This window comes from Pongo pygmaeus, chromosome 6 (assembly GCF_028885625.2).
Source record: "Pongo pygmaeus isolate AG05252 chromosome 6, NHGRI_mPonPyg2-v2.0_pri, whole genome shotgun sequence".
NCBI classification, from domain to species: Eukaryota; Metazoa; Chordata; class Mammalia; order Primates; family Hominidae; genus Pongo; species Pongo pygmaeus.
In genome coordinates, this window is record NC_072379.2 from 24,682,872 (window position 1) to 24,709,844 (window position 26,973).

Genomic DNA, 26,973 nt, shown 5'->3' on the forward strand with positions numbered 1-26,973 from the left:
ATTTTTAGAGACAGGGTTTCACTCTGTGGCCCAGGCTGGAATGCAGTGGCATGATAAAGCTACTGCAGCCTCAAACCCCTGGGCTTAAGCAATCCTCCTACCTTATCCTCCTGAGTGCTAGGTCTACAGGCACATGCCACTGTGCCTGGCTCACTTTTAAATTTTTCTAGAAACAGGGTCGCTCTGTTTCCCAAGGTAGTTTCAAACTCACAGCCTCAAGCATTCCTCCTGCTTCAGCCTCCCAAAGTACTGAGATTACATATGTGAGCCACCATGCTCAGCCTTAAATAAGATTTTAAGTCTTGAAAATAACTAAATTTCTCTCTTTCCTCTTTCATTTATAAAGTACATCATTTCTAGAATTAGGGATTTTGTCATAAAAACCAGAATATCATCAAAATGAAAAGTAATTTCACAGTTGATGGTTCATTTGAATTGTAGAACTCAGTTGCAAAGGTAAAGGTAGACAGGGCGGCTGGGCGCTGTGTTTCACTCCTGTAATCCTTGCACTTTGGGAGGCCGAGTTGGGCGAATTACCTGAGGTTGGGAGTTCCAGATCAGACTGACTAACATGGAGAAACCCCGTCTCTACTAAAAATACAAAAAAAAAAAAAAGCTGGGCGTCGTGGGGCATGGCTGTAATCCCAGCTACTCAGGAGGCTGAGGCAGGAGAATAGCTTGAACCTGGGAGGAAGAAGTTGCGGTGAGCCGAAATAGTGCCATTGCCCTCCAGCCTGGCAAACAAGAGCGAAACTCTGTCTCAAAAAAAAAAAAAAGTAGACAGGGATGAACACATTTGAAACTGGATATATTTAATGGTGATGTTGCAAGTTGTGTAACTTCAGCATTTCTTCTACAGAAAAAACACATAAGAAAAATTTTACTAGGTTATAAAATCTTAAATATCTGGGCCTTTTTTTGTATTTTAGAAAGAAGAAATTTTTTTTTTTTTTTTTTTTTTGAGACAGGGTCTCACTCTGTTGCCCAGGCTGGAGTGCAGTGGCGCGATCTCGGCTCACTGCAAGCTCCGCCTCCCGGGTTCATGCCATTCTCCTGCCTCAGCCTCCCAAGTAGCTGGGACTACAGGCACCTGCCACCATGCCCGGTTAATTTTTTGTATTTTTAGTAGAGACGGGGTTTCATCGTGTTAGCCAGGATGGTCTTGATCTCCTGACTTCATGATCCTCCCGCCTCAGCCTCCCAAAGTGCTGGGATTACGGGCATGAGCCACCGCACCCGGCCAACATTTTTTATCTGATATTGTGTGTGTTCAATTATTCAGCTAATAACTGTATATTCAGCCTCTTGAAATGTTTTAAAGTTATTTTACATATAATTTCCTTTAAAAAGTAGGAAAAAGTACCTGAAATTCTCTGAGCATTTATTTTTTATATGGCAGATATTTAGTGCTTTTGGTTACTTTTCATTTAAAAGTTTATATTTATTTATTTATTAATTATTATTATTATTTTTTTTTGAGATGGAGTTTTGCTCTTGTTGCCCAGGCTAGAGTGCAATGGCGATCTCAGCTCACTGAAACCTCCACCTCCCAGGTTCAAGCGATTCTCCTGCCTCAGGCTCCCAAGTAGCTGGGATTACAGGCATGCACTATCATGCCCGATTAATTTTTGTATTTTTAGTACAGACAGGGTTTCTTCATGTTGGTCAGGCTGGTCCAAAACTCTCAAACTCAGGTGATCCGCCTGCCTCGGCCTCCCAAAGTGCTGGAATTACAGCTGTGAGCCACCACACCATGCCTTCATTTAAAAATTTTAACTGTTTCTCCTTGTGTTGTTAGCAGCACCAATGGAAGGAACATGACCTTTGATGTCACACAGTCCTAGGTTTAAGCTCTGCTCCTTCCATTTACTCACTGTGACCTAGGGAAATTTAAACTCCTGAGACTTATTTTTGTAATTTGTAAAATGACAACAATAACCCAAAATTTGTTTCATAGATTACACAATTTATAGTTGACTGACTTTATCCCACATATAGTGGCTGTTCAATAAATAGTAGCTATAATTATTATTGTTTTTGTTATGATTATAAATCCACCAGCCTGGGAAACATGGCGAAACCCCATCTCTACAAAAAAATACAAGGCTTAGCTAGGTGTGGTGGCATGTGCCTGTAGTCCCAGCTACTCGGGAGGCTAGGTGAGAGAACAGATTGAGTCCTGGAGTTCGAAGCTGCAGTGAGTCATGATTTTACCACTGCACTCCAGCCTGCTTGTCAGAGGAAAGATCCTGTCTGAAAAAATAATAATACAATAAAATTAAAAACTGACTAGATATGGTGGCTTACACCTATAATCCCAGCAGTTTGGGAGGCTCAGGTTGGAGAATCCACTGATCCCCGGAGTTTGAGACCAGCCTGGGCAACATGGTGAGATCCTGTCTCAAAACTAAAAAATAAAATAAAACTCCTTTATAGCCTAATAATTTGCTTAGGTTTTTAGTTGCATTTATTCTATGTGTGTGTGCGTGTGTGTGTGTTTGTTTTGTTTTGTTTATGAGACAGAGTCTGTCTGGCGTGTTGTACCCACGCCAGAGTGCAGTGGCGTGATCTGGGCCCACTGCAGCCTCACTTCCCAGGCTCAAGTGATCCTCCCACCTCAGCCTCCCTAGTAGCTGGGATTACAGGCGCCCACCACCAATGCTGGCTAATTTTTTCTTTCTTTCTTTTCTTTTTTTTTTTTTTTTTTTTTTTTGCATTTTTAGTAGATACAGGGTTTCGACATGTTGGCCAGGCTGGTCTCGAACTCCTGGCCTCAAGTGATCTGCTTCCCTCGGATTCCCAAAGTGCTGGGATTACAGGCGTGAGCCACCGCGCCCACCCCTCTCCCTGCATCTTTATGTGCCTGCAATGCCAAGAGGGAGCTCTCCGGGTTAGCCCCCGGGTTAGGGTCAGGGCCCCAGAGGCCCAGGATCAAGGCTACCGGCGGATCCCAAGAACGTGCATCCCTCCAAGAGGCTGCATCCAACAGGCATGGAAGAGGCTCCGCTGGAGCCTGTTCGGAGTCCCGCTGGGGAAAGCGATGGAAGTGCTCCTTGAAGAAAGAGGGGAATCCCAACGATCTCAGGGGTTCTGTCCCGGCCTGCGGCTCTCGATCGTCAGTCCTGGGCCGAGGTGGGGAGCAGATCTCGCCCTTCTTGGCTGGGGCTGAGGGCGAGGGTCCCGCTTCCTTAAGGGCCTAGCCCGGGGTTCCCGGCTCCGCGGGGTAGCGCCGCGCCGCGCCCCGCCCCGCCCCGCCCCGCCCCGCCCCGCCCCTCAAGGCCTGGCAGTCGCCCTGAACAAAGATGGCGCGGACGGCCTCAGGTGCGTCGGCTGCCGAGGCGCGCGTCACATCGCGCGAACGGCGCGAGCAGGGCTCCTTCCGCGTCGCTCTTAGCGCCACAGACGGCTGCCCAGCGGGGGAGCGGGAAGGATGGTCCGGGGAGCGGCGGATACCTGAGAGGTGCTCGGGTTGGTGTTGTGGGGCTGCGCGCTGGCGCTGCAGTGCGGGATGCTGTACCCCTGAGAGAGGCCGTCGCGGGAGCGCAAGAAGCTGGATGGCCCCTGAAGCTTCTGCGCCGACTTCTTCCAGACAACCGGTGCCGTGGCTTCTAGAAGCAGTGTTACTGGCGTCCGCTGCGAGAGGTGCGTGCTTGGGACAGGGCCAGGAGGCCCCCGGAAGCCCGGGAGCGGGAGTGGAGGAGCCTGGGCCACCCCGCAGGCTCCTTCACCTGGGCGCCGCAGAGTTGGGAGCCGGGAGGAGGTTAAAGGTCAGCAGGCTTGGGGGGCGCGGGGTGGGGGGACTGGGGGACCCAGGATGGCCGAGGCAGAGGAGGCCAGAGGAGGAGGAGGAAGCGCTTCTGCGGAGCCCCCTCCGGAGGCGAAGCCTGAGCCCGGGCAATGTCCATCTTTTAAATGTTTATTTTTAATTTAAAAAAAATGTTTTGAGACTGGGTTTGGCCTTGTCACCCGGGCTGGACCGCAGTGGTGCAGTCCTAACTTCTGAGCTCAAGCGATCCTCCCACTCTAGCCTTGCAAGTTAGCTGGGGCCACCACGCCTGGCTAATTAAAAAAAAAAAGGGCCAGGCACGGTGTCTCACGCCTGTAATCCCAGCACTTTGGGAGGCTGAGGCCGGCGGATCACGAGGTCAGCAGATCGAGACCATCCTGGCTAACACAGTGAAGCCCCATCTCTACTAAAAAAAAAAGTACAAAAAATTAAAAAATTTGCCAGACGTGGTGGCGGGCGCCTGTAGTCCCAGCTGCTCCGGAGGCTGAGGCAGGAGAATGGCGTGAACCCGGGAGGCGGAGCTTGCAGTGAGCCGAGATCGCGCCACTGCACTCCAGCCTGGGCGACAGAACAACACTCTGTCTCAAAAAAAAAAAATGTGGCCGTGCTTGGTGGCGCATGCCTGTAATGCCAGCACTTTGGGAGGCCGAGACAGGTAGATCACCTGAGGCCAGGAGTTGAAGACCAGCCTGGCCAACATGGTGAAACACTGTCTCTACTAAAAATGTAAAAACTAGCCGGGTGTGGTGGTGCATACCCAGCTACTTGGGAGGCTGAGGCAGGAGAATTGCTTGAACCCGGGAGGCGGAGGTGGCAGTAAGCCGAGATCACCGCGCTGCACTGCAGCCTTGGCAACAGAGTGAGACTCCGTCTCAAAAAAAAAAAAGAAAAGAAAAGAAAACCAAACAACTTTTTCTAAGATATAGGGTCTCACTACATTGCCCAGGCTGGTGTGGAACTCCTGGCCTCAAGCCATCCTACCACAATTGACCTCCCAAAGTTCTGATAACAGCTATGAGCCACCCAGACACTCAGTGGGCCAGAGGGGCAGGCACTGCACAGAGCTGGGCCCAGGGATCGGGAGGACGGGACAGTTGAGACGTCCTGAGGTCAGCTCTGCCAAGGCAGGAGGGTCCCCTGGTTTTCAAGGTTCAGGTACAGGACAGGACGTGACAGGCCAAGGATACCACCCCTGTTCCCCTCCTCACTTGGATGTGGTCAGCAGAGAAGTGGGATCAGGTGCAGTCTGGGCCGCTTTTGCCTGTTCTAGATCCTCTTTTTCTGACTTCGCGGCATTCAGTACAGGAGGAAGAGGAGAGAACTGGGTGCTAGCATGGGTCCCACTCACAGTGTCCTAAGCAAAGCCCCCCATCCCCCCAACCAGCCCTCTTCCCTGTGACAGGCAGTGGGTCATCTGCCTCTTAGTCAGGGGTCTGAACCTTCTTTCCTCGGGTCGGGATGTGGCTCTGGGCTTGCTCCTGTCTCGGGAGATATTGGGCCCCATTCCCTCTGAGGAGGAACTCCTGGGCCCACTGGCCCAGGTGCACAAACCGCCCTGACGGTTGACCTGTCATCAGCAAATTATCTGCCCGTTCTGCCAGGAGTCCCTGCTATCTGTCAGGGCTTGTGCTATGTCTCAAGACACAGCTGTGCAGCACACTGGTCTTGGCTCCCTTTGGGGGCCTGGGAGCTGAGCCCAGCCCTTCTTTCTGCAGTTGGGCCCCACGCTGGACATGCTGGTTCCCTCCAGCTTCAATGACATTGGCCAGGACTGGCGGCTGCAGTTTGTAAGCCAGATGTGGTATGAACAGGAGGTGACCCTGCTGAAGCAATGGACCCAGGACCTGCACAGAAGAGTGGTGCTGAGGATTGGCAGTGCCCACTCCTATGCCATCATGGTCAGTGCAGCCAGGAGCAGGCAGGGTTGGTGGGTGGGCACGGCTGCTGAATAGCATGGGACCCCCAGCAGCCACTCATAGCCTTTCTCCTGGGGTGGGATGGTGGGCGGCCCTGCCCTGCCCTGGGGGCTGTGCCCTGTGTAGGGGGATAAGTGGCCTGATCTACCCCATTGGGATGTTATTCTTCCCGTCTGGCTGGCAGGCCCCTGAGCCCCATGCTGCAGGTTATGTGAGGGAGTGCCCAATAGCAGGGCCCCTCCTCAAGCCGTGACCTGCCGTCCCTTATATCTCCTGTGTCTGCAGTGGGTAAATGGCATCGACGCGCTAGAGCATGAGGGGTCTACCTCCCCTTCAACGCCGACATCAGCAGCCTGTTTCAGGTGGGCCCTCTGCCCTCCCGCCGCCGCATCACTATCGCCATCAACCACATGCTCATCCCCTCCACCTTGCCAGCAGGGACCATCTGCTACGTGACCAACACCTCCACGTGGGTACCATCCTGTCTCCACCACACGCACCCACCTTCCTGCACCACCCCGAGGTCTTCCTGCTAGGGACAGGGTGGCTTTCTCAGAGTGGAGGCCCTAGATCTGGGGAGGCTGGGAGGCATGTGGGCTGAAGTCAAAGGACCCAGGGCAAGGGCCCAGTGAACCACAGTCCTCCCACCCTAGGTATCCCAAGGATTACTTTGTCCGGAACGCAGACTTTGACTTCTTCAACTACGTGGGACTGCAGCGGTCTGTGCTTCTGTACACGACACCCACCACCTACATCGATGACATCACCGTCACCACCGGTGTGGAGCATGACAGTGGTGAGGGCTTCTGGTAGGACCCTCCCTCCACGGGGCCCAGGGTGGCTCTGTTTGTTCCCTGTTTGGAAAGTTCTCCCAGGAAAAAGGTGCTGCCAGCATCTGTAAACCCTTACAGGTTCCCATCCACCTGCAGAGCTAAAATCCAGGCTTTCTGAGTGGACACTGGCTCCTGAAATCACCTGTGTGGTTGATCTCACTTGGAGAAGAGGAGTCTAGCCTAATGTCACACAGCTCAGGGTGGCAGTCTGTCCCTTCCCCATGGTGCTGCTCTCACTCCCCCTCCCCATGCTACACATCATGCTCAAGGAACAAGCAGCTTTGCTGGGCCAGACGTGGTTCACGTCTGTCATCCCAGCTCTTTACAAGGAGGCCCTGGTGGGAGGACGACTTGAGGCCAGGAGTTCAAAACCAGCCTGGGCAACATAGCAAGACCATCACCACAAAAAATTAAAAAATTAGCCAGGCATGGTGATGCGTGCCAGTAGTCCCAGCTGCTGAGGCAGGAGAATCACTTGAGCCTGGGAGGTCAAAGGTGCAGTGAGCTATGACGGCGCCACTGCACTCCAGTCTGGGCAACAGTGGGAGACCCTGTGTTTTTTGTTTTTTTTTTTTTTTGAGACGGAGTTTCGTTCTGTTGACCAGGCTGGAGCGCAGTGGTACAATCTCAGCTCACTGCAACCTCCACAGGCTGGATTCAAAAGATTCTCCTGCCTCAGCCTCCTGAGTAGCTGGGATTAGAGGCACCTGCCACCACCCCTGGTTAATTTTTTTATTTTTTTTTTAGTAGAGATGGGGTTTCACCATATTAGCCTGGCTGGACTTGAACTCCTGACCTGAGGTGATGCACCTGCCTCAGCCTCCCAGAGTGTAAGGAGTTTTAAAGTTTTTTTTTCTTTTTTAAATTTATATCTTTTTCTTTTTCTGAGATGAGGCCTTGCACTGTCACCCAGGCTGGAGTGCAGTGGTGAGATTATTGACAGCTGTTTTGGGGGCCGCAGTTCCAAGTTTAAAAGAGTTTAGGCTTGATATGGTGGTTAATGCCTGTCATCCCAGCACTTTGGTAGGCCAAGGTGGACAGATCGTTTGAGCTCAAAAGTTCGAGATCCGCCTGGGCAACATAGTGAGACCCTGTCTCAAAAAAAATAAAATAAATAAATAAGAATTTAAACAAGAATCACACAGCAAAGGCGATGCAGCATAGAGCAATATATTGCAAAGGAAAAGTATTTTGGAAGTTAAGTGCAGAATAGCCCAGGCGCAGTGACTCATGCCTGTAATCCCAGCATGTTTGGAGGCCTAGGTGGGTGGATCACTTGAGCCCTGGAGTTCAAACCAGCCTGGCCAATATTAGCTGGGCATGGTGGCGTGTGCCTGTAATACCAGATACTCAGGAGATTGAGATGGCAGAATTGCTTGAACCCAGGAGGTGGAGGTTGCAGTGAGCTGAGAATGCAACACTGCACCCCAGCCTGGGTGACAGAGTGCATAATACACTGTTCACCCTGAGACAGAGAATTCAGGGCAGGCTGCTCGTAAGGATGAGACAGCACTAATTATTATGGGGAAAACTCCCTTTCTGGGAGTCTTCCATGATGAATTCCTAAGGAGCTGGGAAGAGGTGTTACTCTAAGCATGTTCTGGGTCATTCTCTTGGTGCACATGCACAGTAGCTGTACTTGCTTGTTCACACGTCACATGTCTCAGTGCCGTGGTTGGCACATCCAAAGAACGCGGTCACTTCCTTGACTACCTGCCTCAAGATTGTAGCTCACTGCAGCCCCGAACACCTGGGCTCAAGTGATCCAGTGTTGGCATTACTGGTGTGACCACTGCGCCTGGCCAAAAAAGTCTTTTTTAAAATTAAAAGCACCAGACGCGGTGGCTCATTCCTGTAATCCCAGCACTTTTGGAGGCTGAGGCGGGTGGATCACCTGAGATCAGGTTTTGGAGACCAGCCTGGCCAACGTGGCAAAATCCCGTCTCTACTAAAAATACAAAAATTTGCTGGGCATGATGGTGCACGCCTATAATCCCAGGTACTCAGGAGGCTGAGGCAGGAGAATCGCCTGAACCCTGGAGGTGAAGGTTGCAGTGAGCCGAGATCACGCCACTGCACTCTAGCCTGGTTGAGAGAGCAAGACTTTGTCTCAAAAAAAAAAAAATTAAAAAATTAAAAAAAAACAACAGAAATAAATGGCTGCCTGGGAGTGGTGGCTGTGAGGCATTTCTGTTTGTATGGCCCAGGTCATATCCCTCCCTCAGCCCTGGTTTCTCTTGCCTCCTGCAGGGCTGGTGAATGACCAGATCTCCGTCAAGTAACCTGTCTGTACTTATTGGAGGTAATGGTGGTTTGGGACTTGCTTAAGGGAGGTTTTTTGCCCCCATCTGGTGGCCCTGGCTTCAGCAGGAGCCCAGGAGAGGTGAACGGCAGGTGTGGTCCTCTGAGCTTTCTGATGTTTGGGAGGCCCGGTTTTTTTTTGTTTTTTTTTGAGATGGTCTCACTCTGTCACCCTGGCTGGAGTGGAATGTCCTGAATACAGCTTATTGCAGCCTTGAGCTCCCAGGTTGCGGCAACCTGGGATCAGGTTGCCGAGATCACGCCACTGCACTACAACCCGAGATCACGCCACTGCACTACAGCCTGGGCAACAAGAGTGAAATTCCGTCTCCAACAACAACAAAAAAGACATTAGAGATAGGATGTTGCTGTGTTGCCCAGGCTGGTCTCGAACTCCTGGACTCAATTGATCTTCCTGCCTTGGCCTCCCAAAGTGCTGGAATTACAAGCATTAGCCACTGTGCTAGCCATTTTTTTTTTTTTTTAGACAGGGTCTTGTTCTGTTGCCCAGGCTGGAGTGCAGTGGTGCCATCATAGCTCACTGCAAACTTGAACTACTGGGCTGAAACGATTCCCCTGCCTCAGCCTCCTGAGTAGCTGGGACTACAGGCATGCACCCCCATGTGCAGCCTATTTTTAAAATTTTTTGTAGAGATGGAGTCTTGCTATGCTGGTTTTGAACTCCTGTCCTGAAGTGATTCTCCTGCCTTGGGCTCCCAAAATACTGGGAATACAGGCATGAGTCCCACGATGCATGGCTGAAAAGATTCCTATCTGGTGTCCAAGTATCCAGTATCCTCATAGCTGTCCCCTCTGTGGGGAGGTTTACCTCGCCTACCACAGGTTGAGGGAGCCTTTCCCATGCTCTGCCCCTGTTGCAGCCCAAACCTGGCTCTCCCAGTGTTCTCACCAGGCACTGCTGTTATTTCTTTGGCTCTCTCTTTGATTGGACTGTGGGCTCAGGAGAGAGAAGGAGTCCTATTAATTGTTGCTTCCTAGGTACCCTGCAATATCTGACACAGCATACGCTAAATAATACCTATTGAGGGCATGGGTGAGATCTTAGAGCCACGTTTAATCACTCACTTTGTTCTCTTTTTTTTTTTTTCTTTTGAGATGCAGTCTCGCTCTGTCACCCAGGCTGTAGTCCAGTGGCGTGATCTCAGGGCTCCTCACCAAGGCCGAGATAGATCAGATACTCCATGGCCTAGACAAGGTACTTGCCGTGGCCCAAGCCCCACCCGAGGCCCCCTCTGTGTGGCCACAGGCTCCCACCAAATCCCTGAGCAGATAGTGCAGTGTTGCCAGTCTGTGGTTTCATGTTGAACTAAGTATGTTCTTACGTGCTGTTTAACTGTGTGCCTTGATGACCGCCTCTCTCCCTCCTTTCGTGACCCCTGTGGCCCACATGGCTCATGGGTAAAGATGTGCTGGGCCCGAGATGCCCCCCTTCCAGGGTGTGCTTCCAGGACTCAGCTCCTGGACAGGGACAGGCAGTCATCAGGGATAGGGTGGGACCAGGGCAGGGGCTCTCGTGGCTGCTGATGCCTGCTCACCTGACCCCTGGCATTGCTGCTACCTGCTATAGGTGGCTGAGGAGTGGGCCAAGGGCACCTTCAAACTCAACTCTGATGATGAGGGCATCCACACAGCCATGAGCGCCGCCCGAAGGTACAACCCCTGGAGCCCCACCACTTTCCTGGCCTCCCCTCTCCACCTTGCCCCGGGACCACTTTGAGCATTAGCACCATCATTCTGTTTACTTCGCCATTGTCAGACAGCAGGTGAGACCTCAGGACGTGGGCCAGGCACGCTGGCTTATGCCTGTAATCCTAGCACTTTGGGAGGCTGAGGTGGGAGGATTGCTTGAACCCAGGAGATGGAGATTACATTGAGCAGAGATCGCGCCATTGCACTCCAGCCTGTGTAACAGAGCAAGACTTCATCTAAAAAAAATAAAAGAAAGCAGTGTTTCTCAAAGCTAGTCCCCCAACTAGCGGCACCAGCATCACCTCAGAATTCCTGAGAAATGTGATGTGAGGCCCCACTTTAGATGGCTGAATCAGAGATTCTGGGGGTGGTCCCCAGTAATCTGTTATTTATTTTATTTTATTTTATTTTATCTTTGAGATGGAGTTTTCGCTCTTGTTGCCCAGGCTGGAGTGCAGTGATGCGATCTCAGCTCACCGCAAACTCCACCTCCCGGGTTCAAGCGATTCTCTTGTCTCAGCCTCCCGAGTAGCTGGAATTACAAGCATGCGCCACCACGCCCGGCTAATTTTGCATTTTTAGTAGAGACGGGGTTTCACCATGTTGGTCAGGCTGGTCTCGAACTCCCGACCTCAGGTGATCCGCTAGCCTTAGCCTCCTGAAGTGCTGGGATTACAGATGTGAGCCACCATGGCTGTCCAGCAATTTGTATTTTTAATAAATTCTCCAGTGGCTAGGCCTAGTGGCTCATGTCTGTAGTTCACAGTGCCTTGAGAGGCTGAGGCAGGAGGATCACTTGAGCCTAGGAGTTCAAAACCAGCCTGAGCAACACAGGGAGACCCTGTCTCTAAAATTAAAAAAACTAAATTAGCAGTCATGATGGTGTGTACCTGTGGTCCCAGCCACTCAGGAGACTGATGTGGGAGAATCCCTTGAGTCCAGGAGCTCAAGGCTGCAGAGAACCATGATTGCACCATTGCACTGCAACCTGGGTGATAGAGCAAGACATTGTCTCAAAAAAGCCCAAATCAACAACAACAAATTAGCAGGGCACAGTGGTGTGCACGCCTTTAGTCCCAGCTATTCGGGAGGCGAAGGCTGAAAGATCCCTTGAGTCCAGGCTGCAGTGGGCTATGATGGCCACTGCACTCCAGCCTGGGCAACAGAGCAAGACCCTGTCTCCTAACAAAACTAATCTACTGGACCATGTGATGCATGCTAAACATAAGGACTCTTTGAAAACGTAAAGGCCAGTAAAACCTACAGGCCAGTAAGCGTTAATAGCGCACTTAAATATGATCAATAATTACGAGAAGATGGTTCAAGCTGAGAGTGAGAGCCGAATGGGTAAGAGAGGATCTGCCCAAGGCAGGGACATCCTGGCAGAGGGACAGGTCCTGGGCCTGACAGTGTCAGACCCCAGGGTGCCCAGGGCTCACCACTCGTCCACCTACGCCCCTAGGTTCACTGAGAGAATATGGGACAGGCCCTCACCCCAACATGCTGGCCACTGACCTCGCCTACTACCCAGTCCTCAAAGGGGCGAGTGTGTAGCAGCCAGGGGGAGGGTGAGGAGATGGGGTGCCCCTCAGAGGGCAGGGGAGCTCAGTAAGGGGTACAGGCGGACCGGCCTGGTGGCTCACACACTTGTAATCCCAGCACTTTGGGAGGCCTAGGTGGGAGGGTCACTTGAGGCCAGAAGTTCGAGACCAGCCTGGTCAACGTGGTGAAATCCTGTCTCTACTAAAAATACAACAGTTAGCCAGGCGTGGTGGCACAGTACTATGATCCCAGCTACTCAGGAGGCTGAGGCAGGAGAATCGCTTGAACCTGGGAGGTAGGTGGAGGTTGCAGTGAGGTGAGATCGTGCCACTGCACTCCAGCCTGGGGGACAGAGCAAGACTTTTTAAAAAAAGAAAAAAAAGAAAAAAAAAGGGGAAGGGGCACAGGCAGTGGAGGCAGATCAGGGCATGGAGGAAGCTGCCTCAGCGCCACCTCCTAGGAGGTGAGCCTAGGTGCCTGGAGGTCGGGGTAGCCCAATGCCCTGGCCCACCTCTTCCTCTTTCCCCAGCCCCTGTTCTCAGGCAATGCGAGCCACATGTGGGACTACGGGCACAGTGTGGAGCAGTACGGTGCCCTGGGTGGCACTGCATGCTCCAGCTTCAACGGGCAGATCCGCCAGGTATGGGCGCTGTTGCAGGCACAGCAGGCTTAGGTCCTCCCATGCCTGCCCCCAAATAAAGTGGGTGCAAGAGGAGGCTGTTAACGTATTTCCTGCCCCAGCCTGGCTCCCTCCTTGCTGCGCTTTCCAGGGCTGGCCAGTGGGGATGGTCAGGGACTGGAGAGGCAGGGCGGGGTGACCTGTAATCCTAGCACTTTGGAAGGGCAAGGTGCGAGGATGCTTGAGGCCAGGAATTTGAGACCAGCCTGGGCAACACAGGGAGACCCCTGTGTTATTACCTCTACCCAATAATAAAACAATGAGCCCAGCATGGTGGCGGATGCCTGTAAATCCCAGTTACTTGTAAGGCTGAGGCGAGAGGATCACTTGCACCCAGGAGTAGAGGCTGCAGTGAGCTATGATCACGCCACTGCATTCCAGCCTGGACAACAGAGTGAGACCCTGTTTCTAAAAAAAAAAAAAAAAAAAAAAACTTAAAAAAAAGCAGAGAAAACTGGGCAAGGGGCAGTGAGGGTCATGGATGGGAAGGGAAGAGGGGGCTCCCATCACAGCCTCTGCCCTGTCCAGGCCCCATCCCTTTCAAACAGGGTATCACAGTGACCTATGCCAGGAGTGGTGGCTCACACCTGTAATCCTAGCACTTTGGGAGACCTGGGCAACCTAGCAAGACCCCAGCTAACACATTAAAAAAAAAAATAGCCAAGTGGGCATGGTGGCTCACACCTGCAATCCCAGCACTGTAGGAGGCTGAGGCTTTTGGATCATTTGAGGCCAGGAGTTCGAGACCAGCCTGGCCAACATGGTGAAACCACGTCTCTACTGAAAATACAAAAATTGGGTGTGCTGGCAGGAGCCTGTAATCCTAGCAACTGGGGAGGCTGAGGTAGAATTGCTTGAACCCAGGAGGTGAAGGTGGCAGTGAGCTGAGATCCCGCTATTGCACTCCAGCCTGGGTGAAAAGAACAAGCCCCTATCTTAAAATGAAGAAAAAAAGGAGGAAGAGGAAGAAGAAACAGCCAGACTTGGTGGCTCACTCCTGTAAACAAAGAGGAAAAGAAGGAGGAGGAGAAGGGAGGAGGAGGAGGAAAATGTCAGGCGCGGAGGCTCAGCCTGTAAAGGTGGAGGAAGAGGAAACAGCCAGGCGTGATGGCTCATGTCTGTAGAGGAGGAGGAAGAGGAGGAGGAGGAGGAGGAGGAGGAGGAAACAACCAGGCATGGTGGCTCATGTCTATAGGGGAGGAGGAAGAGGAGGAAACAGCTGGGCGCAGCGGGCTCAGCCTGCACAGGAAGAGGAGGAGGAGGAAAAAACAGCCAGTTGTGGTAGCTCAGGACTGTAAAGGAGGAGGGGAAGTAGGAGGAAACAGCCAGGTGTGGTGACTCATGCCTGTAAAAGAAGAGGAGGTACAGGAGGAAACAGGCATGGTGGCTCATGCCTGTGAAGGAGGTGGTGGAGGAGAAGGAGCAAATAGCCGGGTGCAGTGGCTCACACCTGTAAAGGAGGATGAAGGAACAACCAGGCTCAGTGGCTCACACCTGTAAAGGAGGAGGAGGATGAAGAGGAGGAAGAAACAGCAAGGCGCAGTGGCTCACGCCTGCAGAGGTGGAGGAGGATGAAAAATCAGCGAATTGTGGTGGCTCACGACTAAAGGAGGAGGGGAAGGAAGAGCAAACAGCAAGGCAAGTTGGCTAAGGCCTGTAAAGGAGGAGGAGGAGGAGGAAACAGGCGTGGCGTCTCACGCATGTAAAAGATGATGAGGAGGAGGAAACAGGCGCAGCGGCTCACGCGTGTAAAAGGAGGAGGAGGAGGAAACAGCCAGGCATGGTGGCTCGTGCCTTTAAAAGAGGAAAAGGAGGAGGAAATAGCCAGGTGTGGTGGCTCACGCCTCTAGAGGAGGAGGAAGAAACAGCGATGTGTTGTGGCTCACACCTGTAAGAGGAGGAGGAGGAGGAAACAGCCAGGCGAGGTGGCTGATGCCTATGAAAGAGGAGGAGGAAACAGCCAGGCATGGTGGTTCATGCCTATAAAAGAGGAGGAGGAGGAAACCGCCAGGCGAGGTGGCTGATGCCTATGAAGGAGGAGGAGGAAACAGCCAGGCATGGTGGTTCATGCCTATAAAAGAGGAGGAGGAGGAAATAGCCAGGCATGGTGACTCACGCCTGTGAAAGAGGAGGAGGAGGAAACAGCCAGGCATGGTGACTCACGCCTCTACAGGAGGAGGAGGTGGAGGAGGAGCAGGAAGAGTAAATGGCCAGGCGAGGTGGCTCATGCTTATGGAGGAGGAGGAAACAGCCAGGTGTGGTGGCTCACGCCTGTAGAGGAAGAGGAGGAGGAAACTGCCAGGTGCCATGGCTCATGCCTGTTAAAGGAGGAGGAGGAGGAGGAAGAAACAGCGATGTGTTGTGGCTCACACCTGTAAGAGGAGGAGGAGGAGGAAACAGCCAGGCGTGGTGGCTCACGCCTGTAAAGGAGGAGGAGGAAAGAGCCACGCGTGGTGTCTCAGACTCCTAAAAGAGGAGGAGGAAATAGCCATGCATGGTGGCTCAGGCCTATGAAGGAGGAGGAAGAGTTGGAGGAAACAGCCAGGCGTGGTGTCTCACTCCCCTAAAAGAGGAAGAGGAGGAGGAGGAAACAGCCAGGTGTGTTGTCTCACGCCCCTAAAAGAGGAGAGGAGGAGGAGGAAACAGCCAGGTGTGGTGTCTCATGCCTGTGGAGGAGGAGGAGGAGGAAACATGGTGGCTGATGCCTGTAAAAGAGAAGGAGGAGGAGGAAACAGCCAGGGGTGGTGGCTCACGCCTCTAAAAGAGGAGGAGGACAGCCAGGCACAGAGGCTCACGCCTGTAGAGGAGGAGGTGGAGGAGGAGGAAACAGGCACGGTGGCTCACGCCTGTAAAAGAGGAGGAAGAGGAAACAGCCAAGTGTGGTGGCTCACGCCTGTAAAAGAGGAGGAGGAGGAGGAAACAGCCAGGCGAGATGGTTCACGCCTATGAAAGAGAAGGAGGAGGAGGGAGGAGGAGGAGGAAACAGCCAGGCGTGGTGGCTCATGCCTGTCAAAGAGGAGGAGGAGGAGGAGGAGGTGGAGGAAATAGCCAGACTTGGTGGCTCAGGCCTGTAAAGGAGGAGGAGGAGGAAACAGCCAGGTGAAGTGGCTCATGCCAGAAGACGGAGGAGGGGGAGGAGGAGGAGACAGGCACGGTGGCTCACGCCTGTATAAGAGGAGGAGGAGGAGCAGGAGGAGGAAACAGCCAGGCGAGGTGGCTCATACTTATGGAGGAGGAGGAAACAGCCAGGTGTGGTGGCTCACGCCTGTAAAGGAAGAGGAGGAGGAAACTGCCAGGTGCCGTGGCTCATGCCTGTTAAAGGAGAAGGAGGAGGAAACAGCCAGGCTTGGTGGCTCACACCTGCAAAGGAGGAGGAAAAAACAGTCGTGGTGCCTCACATCTGTAAAGGAGGAAGAGAGGAAGGAAAAGGAAACAGCCAGGTGGGATGGCTCACACCTGTAAAGGAGGAGAAGGAGGAGGAGGAAACAGCGGCCCACATGTGTAAGAGGAGGAGGAGAAAACAGGCGTGGTGGCTCACACCTGTAAAAGTGGAGGAGGAGGAGGAGGAAAAAACAGCCAGTTGTGGCTGATGACTAAAGGAGAGGAAGGAGGAGGAAACATCCCGGCAAGGTGGCTCAGGTCTGTAGAGGAGGAGGAGGAAGAAACAGTCAGGCGTGGTGGCTCACATCTGTAAAGGAGAATGAGGAGGAGAAAGTAATAGCCAGGCAGTGGCTCCCGCCTTTAAATGAGGAGGACAACAAAGAACCAGAGGAGGTGGCTCACACCTGTGAAGGAGGAGGAGGAGGAAGCCAGGCTTGATGGCTCACGCCTGTAAAGTAGGAGAGGGAAGAGGAATAAACAGCCAGGCATGCTGGCTCCTGCCTTTAAATGAGGGGGAGGAGGAAGAGGGAAAAGAAAGCTGTCAGCGTGTACCACATCTTGGAAGGCAGCATCCCAGATCTGCGGAGTGTTAGCTTCAGGCTGGTACATTCACTGAGCCTTTCAGGGCTGCCCCATCTTCCTACCAGGCTGCTCATTTCTTCTTTTTTCTTTTCTTTTCTTTCTTTTCTTTTTTTTTTTTTTTTTTTTTTTTTTTTTTTTTGGAAGCAGTGTCCCTCTGTGGCCCAGGCTGGAGTACAGTGGCGTGATCTTGGCTCACTGCAGCCTCTTCTTCCCGGGTTCAAGTGGTTCTCCTCTCTCAGCCTCCCGAGCAGCTGGGATTACAGGCGCATGCCACCACACCCAGCTGATTTTTTTGTATTTTTAGTAGAGACGGGGTTTAACCATATTGACCAGGCTGGTCTCGAACTCCTGACCTTGTGATCTGCCTGCCTCAGCCTCCCAAAGTACTAGGATTACAGGCATGACCCACCACTCCCGGCCTTAATTTTATTTTTTGTAGAGATTGGGATCTCACTACGTTTCCTAGGTTGGTCTCAAATTCCTTTCCTCAAGAGATCCTCCCACGTTGGCCCCCAAAGTGCTGAGATTACAGGTGTGAACCACTATGCCTAGCCTTAGTTTTTGTATTTTGGTATTTAGTATTTTTGTATATTTAGTAGAGACAGGGTTTTGCCATGGTCTCAAACTCCTGGACTCAAGCAGTCTGCCCACCTTGGCCTCCCAAGGTGGAATCTCACTCTATTGCATCCAACAGGCATGGAAGAGGCTCCGCTGTGGCCTGCTCAAATTCCTGCTATGGAAAGCAAGAGAAGGTTCTCCTTGAAGAAACGGGGATCCCACCAATCTCAGGGGTTCTGTCCTGGCCTGCGGCCCTGGATCGTCCAGACTGTGCTGGGGTGGGGAACCGACCTTGCCCTTCTTGGCTGGGCCGGAGAGTGAGGGTCCCGCTTCCCCAAAGGCCTAGCCCGGGGTTCCAGCTGCAGGCCCCACTGGGCAGCACCAGGCCCATCCCGCTCCTCTAGGCCTGGCGCTCGCCCTCAGCAAAGATGGCGCGGATCGTCTCAGGTACCTGATGCGACCTGTCCGCGGCCTCCTCCTGCTCTGCTCTTAGCCCTGCAGATGGTGGCCAAGCAGTGGAGCGGAAAGTGTGACCTAGTGGACAGGTGTGGCCTGCACGGCATTTGGGCCGCTGTTGCTGTGCACTGGCACTGCAAGGGAGGATGCTGTACCCCCAGGAGAGCCTGTCGCGGGAGCCCAAGGAGCTGGGTGGCCTCTGGAGCTTCCCCGCCGATTTGGACAACCGACGCCAGGGCTTTAAGGAGCAGTGGTACCTGCGGCTGCTGCAGGAGGTGAGGACTCGGGGCAGGGCCAGGAGGCGCCCAGAAGCCCAGCAGTGGGATAGAGGAGCCCCAGCCCCCTGCAGGCTCCTTCCCCTGGGCATCCCGGAGCTGGGGGCCCAAAGGAGGTTAAAGGTCAACGGGCTTGGAGCGGGACTGGGGGACGCGGACCCGGAGAAACTGGGAAGACCGAGGCAGAGGAGGTGGGAAGAGGAGGAAGCGCTCCTGCCGAGCCCCCTCCTGAGGTGAAGGGTGAGCCCGGGCAGTTTCCTTTTTGATGTTTATTTTTAATTTTTAAATTTTTTGGAGACTGGGTTTGGCCCTGTCACCCAGGCTGGAGCTGAGTGGTGCAATCCATTGAGCTCAAGTGATTCTCCTGCCCCAGCCTTGCAAGTTAGCTGGGGTGACCACGCCTGGCTAATTAGAAAAAAAACTTGGACAGGCTAGGTGGCTCACTCCTGTAATCCCAGCACTTTGGGAGGCACAGGCGGGCGAATCACCTGAGGCCGGGAGTTCGAGACCAGCCTGGCCAACATGGTGAAACACTGCCTCTACTAAAATATAAAAATTAGCCAGGTGTGGTTGGTTCATTCCTGTAATCCCAGCTACTTGGGAGGCTGAGGCAGGAGAATCGCTTGAACCCGGGAGGCGGAGGTTGCAACGAGCCGAGATAACGCCACTGCACTCCAGCCTGGGTGACAGAGTGAGACTCCATTTCAAAAAAAAAAAAAACAAAAAGCTTTTTTTTTTTTAAGATACAGGGTCTCACTATGTTGCCCAGGCTGGTCTCAAATTCCTGGCCTCAAGCCATCCTCCCACATTGACCTCCCAAAGCGCTGATTACAGGCATGAGCCACCCAGACACTCATCTAGCCAGAGCGGCATGTACTGCACAGAGCCGGGCCTGGGGATTGGGAAGAGGGGACAGTTTAGACGTTCTGAGGTCAGCTCTGCTGAGGCAGGAAGGTCCCTTGGTTTTCAAGGTTCAGATAGAGGACAGGACATGACATCAGGCCAAGGACGCCACCTCTGTTCCCCTTCTGACTTGGATGTGGTCAGTAGAGAAATGGGACCAGGTGAGGTCTGGGCTGCGTTTGCCTATTCTACATTCTCTTTTTCTGACTTTGCGACATTCAGTACAGGAGGAAGAGGAGAGGGCTGTGTGCTAGCGTGCGCCCCACTCACAGTGTCCTAAGCAAAGCTCCCCCATCCCCCCAACCAGCCTTCCTCCCTGTGACAGGCAGTAGGTCATCTGTCTCAGGAGATATTGGGCCCCATCCACTCCCGAGGAGGAACTCCTGGCCCCACTGGCCCAGGTGCACAAACCGCCCTGGCAGTTGACTTGTTGCAGCAAGTTATCTGTACGTTCCGCCAAGGGTTCCTGCTATATGTCAGGACTTGCGCTAGGCCTGGGTGGCACAGCTGTGCAGCACACTGACCCCAGATCTTTTTGGGGACCTAGGAACTGAGCCTGGCCCCTCTCTCCGCAGTCGGGCCCCACCCTGGACGTGCTGGTTCCCTCCAGCTTCAATGACATTGGCCAGGACTGGCGCCTGCGGCATTTTGTTAGCTATGTGTTGTACGAATGGGAGGTGACCCTGCCGGAGCAATGGACCCAGGACCTGCGCACAAGAGTGGTGCTGAGGATTGGCAGTGCCCACTCCTATGACATCGTGGTCAGTGCAGCCAGGAGCAGGCAGGGTGGGTGGGTGAGAATGGCCGCCGACCAGCATGGGACCCCTAGCAACCACCCACAGCCTGTCTTCTGGGGTGGGATGGTGGGGGTGCCTGCTCTGCCCTGCCCTGGGGGCTATGTCCTGTGTAGGGGGATAGGTGGCCTGATCTACCCCATCGGGGTGCCATTCTTCCCATCTGCCTGGCAGGCCCCTGAGCCCCATGCTGCAGGTTATGTGAGGGAGTGCCCGATAGCAGGGCCTCTCATGCCCTGACCTGCCACCCCTTACCCATATCTCCTGTGTCTGCAGTGGGTGAATGGTGTCAACACGCTAGAGCATGAGGGGCTGACATCAGCAGCATGGTCCAGGTGGGGCCCCTGCCCTCCTGCCTCCACATCACTAATCACCATCAATAATATGCTCAACCCCAAGGGGGAGGGGACCTTGCCACCAGGGACCATCTGCTACATGACCGACACCTCCAAGTGGGTACCATCCTGTCTCCACCGCACGCACCCACCTTCCCATCCCACCCTGTGGTCTTCCTGCTAGGGACAGGGTGGTCTTCGCAGAGTGGAGGCCCTGGATCTGGGGAGGCTGGGGAGGCCTGTGAGCTGAAGTCAAAGGACCCAGGGCAAGGGCCCAGTGAACCACAGTCCTCCCACCCTGGGTATCCCAAGGGTTGCTTTGTCCAGAACACAGACTGACATCTTCAAGTACGCGGGACTGCAGCGGTCTGTGCTTCTGTACACGACACCCACCACCTACATCGACGACATCACTGTCACCACCGGCGTGGAGCAGGACAGTGGTGAGGGCTTCTGGTAGGATCTTCCCTCCGCGGGACCCAGAGTGGCTCTATTTGTTCCCTGTTTGGAAGGCTCTCCCAGGAAAAAGGTGCTCCCAGCATCTCTAAACCCTTACAGGTTCCCATCCACCTACAAAGCTAAAATCCAGCCTGTCTGAGCGGACACAGGCTCCTGAAATCACCCATGTGGTTGACCTTGCTTGGAGAAGAGGAGTTTGGCCTAACGTCACACAGCTCAGGGTGGCTGTCCTGTCCCTTCCCCATGGTGCTGGTCTCACTCCAGCTCCCCTTGCTACACATCGTGCTCAAGGAACAGGCAGCTTCGGGGGAACAGGCACAGTGGCTTATGCCTGTCCTCTCAGCTCTTTGCAAGGAGGCCCTGGTAGAAGGATCACTTGAGGCTAGGAGTTCAAGACCAGCCTGGGCAACATAGCGAGACCATCACCACAAAAAAATTAAAAAATTAGTCAGGCATGGTGATGTGTGCCGGTAGTCCCAGCTGCTGAGGCAGGAGAATCACTTGAGCCTGGGAGGTCAAGGGTGCAATGAGCTATGACTATGCCACTGCACTCCGGCCTGGGCAACAGAGGGAGACCCTGTGTGTTTTTTTTTTTTTTTTTTGAGATGTAGTCTTACTCTGTTGACCAGGCTGGAGTGCAGTGGTACAATCTCGGCTCACTGCAACCTCCGCCTACTGGCTTCAAAGGATTCTCCTGCGCCAGCCTCCTGAGTAGCTGGGATTACAGGCACCTGCCACCATGCCCAGTTAATTTTTGTATTTTTTTTAGTGGAGACGGTTTCACCGTGTTAGCCTGGCTGGACTTGAACTCCTGACCTGAGATGATGCACACACCTCAGCATCCCAGAGTGTAAGGATTTTTAAAGTTTTTTTTCTTTTTTTAAATATATCTTTTTCTTTTTCTGAGATGAGGCCTTGCACTGTTGCCCATGCTGGAGTACAGTGGCGAGATTATTGACAGCTGTTTTGGGGCTGCAGTTCTGAGTTTAAAAGGGTTTAGGCTGGGTGCGGTGGTTAATGTCTGTCTTGGGAGGCCAAGGTGGACAAATCGCTTAAGCTCAAAAGTTCGAGACCCTCCTGGGCAACATAGTGAGACCCTGTCTCAAATAAATAAATAAATAAGAATTTAAACAAGAATCACACAGCAAAGGCGATGCAGCATAGAGCAATTTATTGCAAAGAAAAAAATATTTTGGAAGTTAAGTGCAGAATAGCCCGGACACAGTGGCTCATCCCTCTAATCTCAGCACTTTTGGAGGCCGAGACAGGTGGATCACTTGAACTTAGGAGTTCAAATCAGCCTGGCCAACATTAGCTTGGTGTGGTGGCGTGTGCCTGTAATACCAGCTACTCGGGTGGTTGAGATGGGAGAGTTGCTTGAACTTGTGAGGTGGAGGTTGCAGTGAGCTGAGATTGCAACACAGCACTCCAGCCTGGGTGACAGAGCGAGACCCCTTCTCAAAAAAATTAGTGAAGTGCAAAATACACAGTTCACCCTGAGAGAGAGAATTCAGGGCAGGCTGCTCATAGCAATGAGACAGCGCTGATTATTACTGGGGAAACTCCTTTTCTGGGAGTCTTCCATGGTGAATTCCTAAGGAGCTGGGTAGAGGTGTAAGCACGTTTTGGGCTGTCCTTTGGTTGCATATGCACAGTAGCTGTACATGCTTGTTCACATGTCACATGTCTCAGCGCTGTGATTGGCATGTCTCAAGGACGTGTTCGCTTCCTTGACTACCTACCCTGCCTTAAGATGTATCTTACTGCAGCCCCGAACTCCTGGCTCAAGCAATCCTCCCATTTCAGCCTTCCAAGTAGCTGGGGCTGCTGGGGCTACAGGCACACACCACCACACTAGGCTAATTTTTTGTATTTTTAGGGAAGAAGTGGTTTCCCTATGTTAACCAGGCTAGTCTTGAACTCCTGGGCTCAAGCGATCCTTCCACCTCAGCTTCCCCAAATGTTGGGGTTACAGGTGTGACCACTCTGCCTGGTCAAAAAAATCTTTTTTTAAATTGAAAAAAAGCACCAGACACGGTGGCTTATGCCTGTAATTCCAGCCCTTTGGGAGGCCGAGTCGAGTGGATCACATGAGGAGTAGGTGCAATTTCTACAATTTTTGGTTTGGTGGAAGTCAAATCCAAGTATGACTACAGCTGATGGCAAGGGGACCAGGCCTTTTGCGATGGTGAGTGATAGCATCCCCAAAAGTTAAAAATACCAAATGCGTGACAGTGCTCCCGTGTCTGGTTAATATGGTGATAGTCACTAGTCCATCGAGATGTCTTATTTAAGGGGAACGTATAGGCAGTCTTAGTTTTATGACCCTGAGCTAAGAACCAGATGCCAGGTATAGTTTCAGTATAGTCACCCCCAAGTATTACGGGCCCGGAGCGAGGAGGGTAACATGTCCAAGTGGGATGATGATTTCTCGGAGGTTGGTAGACTAAAAGACCAAAATTTTGTAGGAGATAACCATGTTGGGAGGGTGGTTTTGACTGAAATGTGCTATGTCTAATGAACCAATGAATGTACTATGTAATATTAAGAATTTTGAGTACTAGGTGATATCCATATGGAACTAGTTCTCTAAGTGTAGTATTATATATGATAGTTAAGAAATTGCTAATAATTGCTTATATGCTTGTGGAGCAAGCCTGTAATGTCATACAATCTGTGAATGTACTGTGTACAATCAAGCATTGATAGTACTATATATTATTCATGGGGACTAGCAGTAATGCACGAAGTACATAAAAGTATTAATGTATTAGTGCTGATGGTCAGTACTTACATAGTAGTTAAAATGCGTGCCAAAAAGAATACAGAATAGTTTAATTAGAATCTCAGCTTTGGGTGTTGATGATGAAGTGGGAATGCTTTTTCTCTGAGTTGCCCTAGGGAAAGGACTCTCCATTTCTGCTTTACAAGACTGGCATATTGGATTATACTACAAGGGCAGTTTCATTTAAGTAGTTTATTCTTGATTAGGGCAGTGAGTGGTAAGAGAACAAGAATAATAGAGAAATACATCATAGATGCTATCTGTCCGATGGTAATAAAAGGATGTTCAACTGGCTGTCCTCTGATTCATGTGAGTGTGAATACGTCGGTGACTAAGATTCAGAACAGATATTGACTTAATGGGCAGAATATTATGCTTTGTTGTTTGGATTTGTGGAGTGCAGGTATAACTGCTAGAATGAGAATGGATAATAGAAGGGCCAGTACACCTCCTGGTTTATTGGGGATGGATCATAAGATTGTATATACAAATAAAAAGTATCACTGTGGTTTTATGTGGGGCAGGGTATTTGGGGGTTGACTAAGTTGTAATTATCTGGGTCGCTCAGGAGGTCAGGCAGAAACAGTACTAGAATTATTAAAATGAGCAGAAAAATTAAACCTAGAATATGTTTGGTTGTGTAGTAAGGGTGGAAGGTGATTTTGTCAGAATGTGATGAAATTCCTGAAGGGTTATTAGGCCCTGTTTTGTGTAGGAATAAAAGGTGGAGAATTGTCAGGGCTATTATGGTGAAAGGTAAAATGAAGTGGAAGGTGAAGAATCGTGTAAGAGTGGCTTTGTCAACTGGAAATCCACCTCGGATTCATTGAACAAGATCAGTTCCAATGTATGGGATGGCTGATAGTAGGTTTGTGATTACTGTAGCGCCTCAGAATGGTATCTGGCCTCATGGAAGCACATAGCGTATAAATGCTGTTGCTGTGGTTATGAGTAGGAGGATAATGCCAGTGTTTCAGGTTTCTAAATATACGAATGACCCATAATATAAGCCTCGGCTGACGTGTAGGAAGAGGCAGATGAAGAATGTTGAAGAGCCATTAGTGTGAAAATAGCGGACTCTTCAGCCATAGTCCACATCTCGGTTAATATGGGCAATAGAAGAGAAAGCAATTGGGGTATCTGGTGTGTAGTGTATGGCCAGAAACAGGTACCAAGAAGTGAGCCGAAGTTTCATCATATAGAGATATTAGATGGTGTGGGGAGATCAATGAATGAGTAATTAATGATTTTTAGTAGTGGGTTTGTTTTACATATAATGGTCATTAGTGTTCTTGAAGTACAATGATGGTTTTTCGTATCATTAGTCATGGCTATAACCCATGTGGGAATAATGACATATGCTTTATTCTTACTAAGTGTTCTTTTGTTATGGGATTTGTAGGGTTTTTTTCTAAACCTTCTCCTATTTATGGGGGTTTAGGGTTAATTCTTAGTGGTGCTGTAGGTTGTGTTATTGTGTTGAATTATGGTGGGGCTTTTATGGGACTAATAGTCTTTTTTGTTTATTTGGGGAGGATGATGGTTGTTTTTGGTTATACTGTGGTGTTGGCAATTGAGGAATACCCTGAGGCATGAGGATCAAGTATTGAGGTTTTAGAAACTTTATTATTGGGGCTACTAATAGAGTTGTTGTTACTTTGATGAATAGTGAGTATGATGGAGTGGTCATCATAGTTAATTTTATTAGTGTGGGAAATTGAATAATTTTTGAGGGGGAGGTGCCAGGGTTAATACATTAGGATTCTGTGGGTGCGGGTGCCTTATATAATTATGGGTATTGATTGTTGGTAGTTGCTGGTTGAACATTGTTATTATTTATGTTGCAGTTGAATTACTCTGGGTAACAGATTAGATAATTAAGAGTAAAGTTAAAAAGGATGGAATAACAAAAGAAAAAATAAAATTTACTGAGGCCTTTTTGAGTAGTTATGGTAATGGAGGCTGTGAGTTGGGTCTGTGAAATTGTCTTTGGTATGGACTTTTCTAGTCAAATTAGGTCTAGCAGAAGTGATGCCAGTTTTGGCTTGTAGATAGGTTTGAGTGAGGGGTTGTACAGTGAATTGTGATTGAGTAGAATCCTAATATATTGGAGAAGTTGAATGTTTGTAATGGATATGTTATCTTAAGATTATTAGTTATAAAACTAACTTCCGTTGCGAGTAAGAGTCCTTGGATGGTTATACCTTGGGCTGTGAGTTTTAGGTGAGGTGATATTGTTGTTTGGGGGGATGAAGTAGGGATAATGCTATTGGTGAAAAGAAACCCAGCGAAGATACTGCCGAATATAAGGCATTTAATTGGGTTTATTAGGGAAGAGTTATTTTTGTCAATGCTGATTAGGGTTGGGAAGTGGGATTGTCCTATTAGAGCAAAGAAAATAATTTGGATATTATAGACACTTGCTAGGGAAGTGGCAATAAGAGTAGTAGAGAGGGCTCAGGCGTTGGTATAGGAATGTGTTTGTGGTTTTGATAATGAGATCTTTAGAGTAAAAGCCTGTGAGGAAAGGCATAGCCGTAAGTGGTAGGCTGCCAATAATAAGAGAGGAGGAAGTAAGGGGTAAAGTCTTAAACAGTCCTCCTATTTTTCGGATATCTTGTTCATCGTTGAGGTTATGGATGACGGATCCTGAACATATAAATAATATAGCTTTAAAAAAGGTGTGGGTGCAGATGTGTAGGAATGCTAGGTGTGATTGATTCATGGCAATTGTGACTATTACAAGGCCTAGTTGACTTGAGGTGGAGAATGCTACGATTTTGTTGATCACATTTTGTGTTAGAGCACAAATTGCTGTAAATAAGGTGGTAGTATCCCCTAAACACATTGTAAGAGTTTGGATTAACATATTATTTTCTATTAAGGGGTGGAAGTGGATAAGCAGGAAAATTCCTGCTACAACTATAGTACTAGAGTGGAATAGGGCTGAGACTGGGGTTGGACCTTCCATGGCGGAAGGAAGTCAGGGGTGGAGGCCAAATTGAGCTGACTTTCCTGCTGCTGCTAAGAGAAGGCCAATTAATGGAAGAAGATCAGGGGTAGGATTTAGGATAAATGCTCGCTGAGGTTCTTATGTATTGTAAGATGAGAGGAATCATTCTACAGCTAAAATGAAGCCAATATCACCAATGCGGTTATACAGAATCGCTTGGAGGGCTGCTGCATTAGCATCTGCTCGGCCGTGTCATCAGCCAGTTAGTAAAACAGACATAATTCCTACGCCTTCTCATCCAATAAAAAGTTGAAAAAGGTTGTTGGCGGTAACTAGAATTAATATTGTGGTGAGAAAAATAAGTAAATGAAAAATTGATTGTTAGGATCTGATTTTATGTATCGAGAATTCTATAACAGATCAGGTGACAAATAGTGCTACTGGGATAAATTTTATGGAGAAGTAGTCTAGTTTGAAGCTTAGTGAGAGTTTAAGGGTTTGGATTGTTATTCAGTGTCAGTTTGAGATGATAGCTTCTTGGTCTATATCCACAAACATTGTGGGAATGAGGCTAATGGTGAAGGTGCATGCGATAGATATTTTTACGTAATATGGATACGAGTTCTTGTGAGGGTTGCTTAAGGTGGTAGTAATTGATAAGGTTAAGGAGATTATATTGTAGTAATGGAAAAATACGTGATTATTACTTTTATTTGGGGTTGCA

At 50.6% G+C, this 26,973-nt stretch overlaps 1 long non-coding RNA gene and 1 pseudogene across 3 annotated transcripts; both read left to right on the forward strand.

The window, feature by feature from the left end:
* The first annotated feature begins 2,857 nt into the window (after positions 1-2,857).
* Positions 2,858-26,973, forward strand: part of LOC129041395 (uncharacterized) — a 34,628-nt pseudogene continuing 10,512 nt past the window's right edge.
* LOC129041465 (uncharacterized) lies at positions 19,550-20,408 on the forward strand. Of its 3 annotated transcripts, XR_010127091.1 has the most exons (3): positions 19,607-19,684; positions 19,994-20,052; positions 20,237-20,408. It is a non-coding gene; the product is annotated as an uncharacterized LOC129041465 (long non-coding RNA). The 3 variants fall into 3 exon arrangements; XR_010127089.1 differs by having other exon boundaries at positions 19,550-20,052; XR_010127090.1 differs by lacking the exon at positions 19,994-20,052 and having other exon boundaries at positions 19,555-19,684.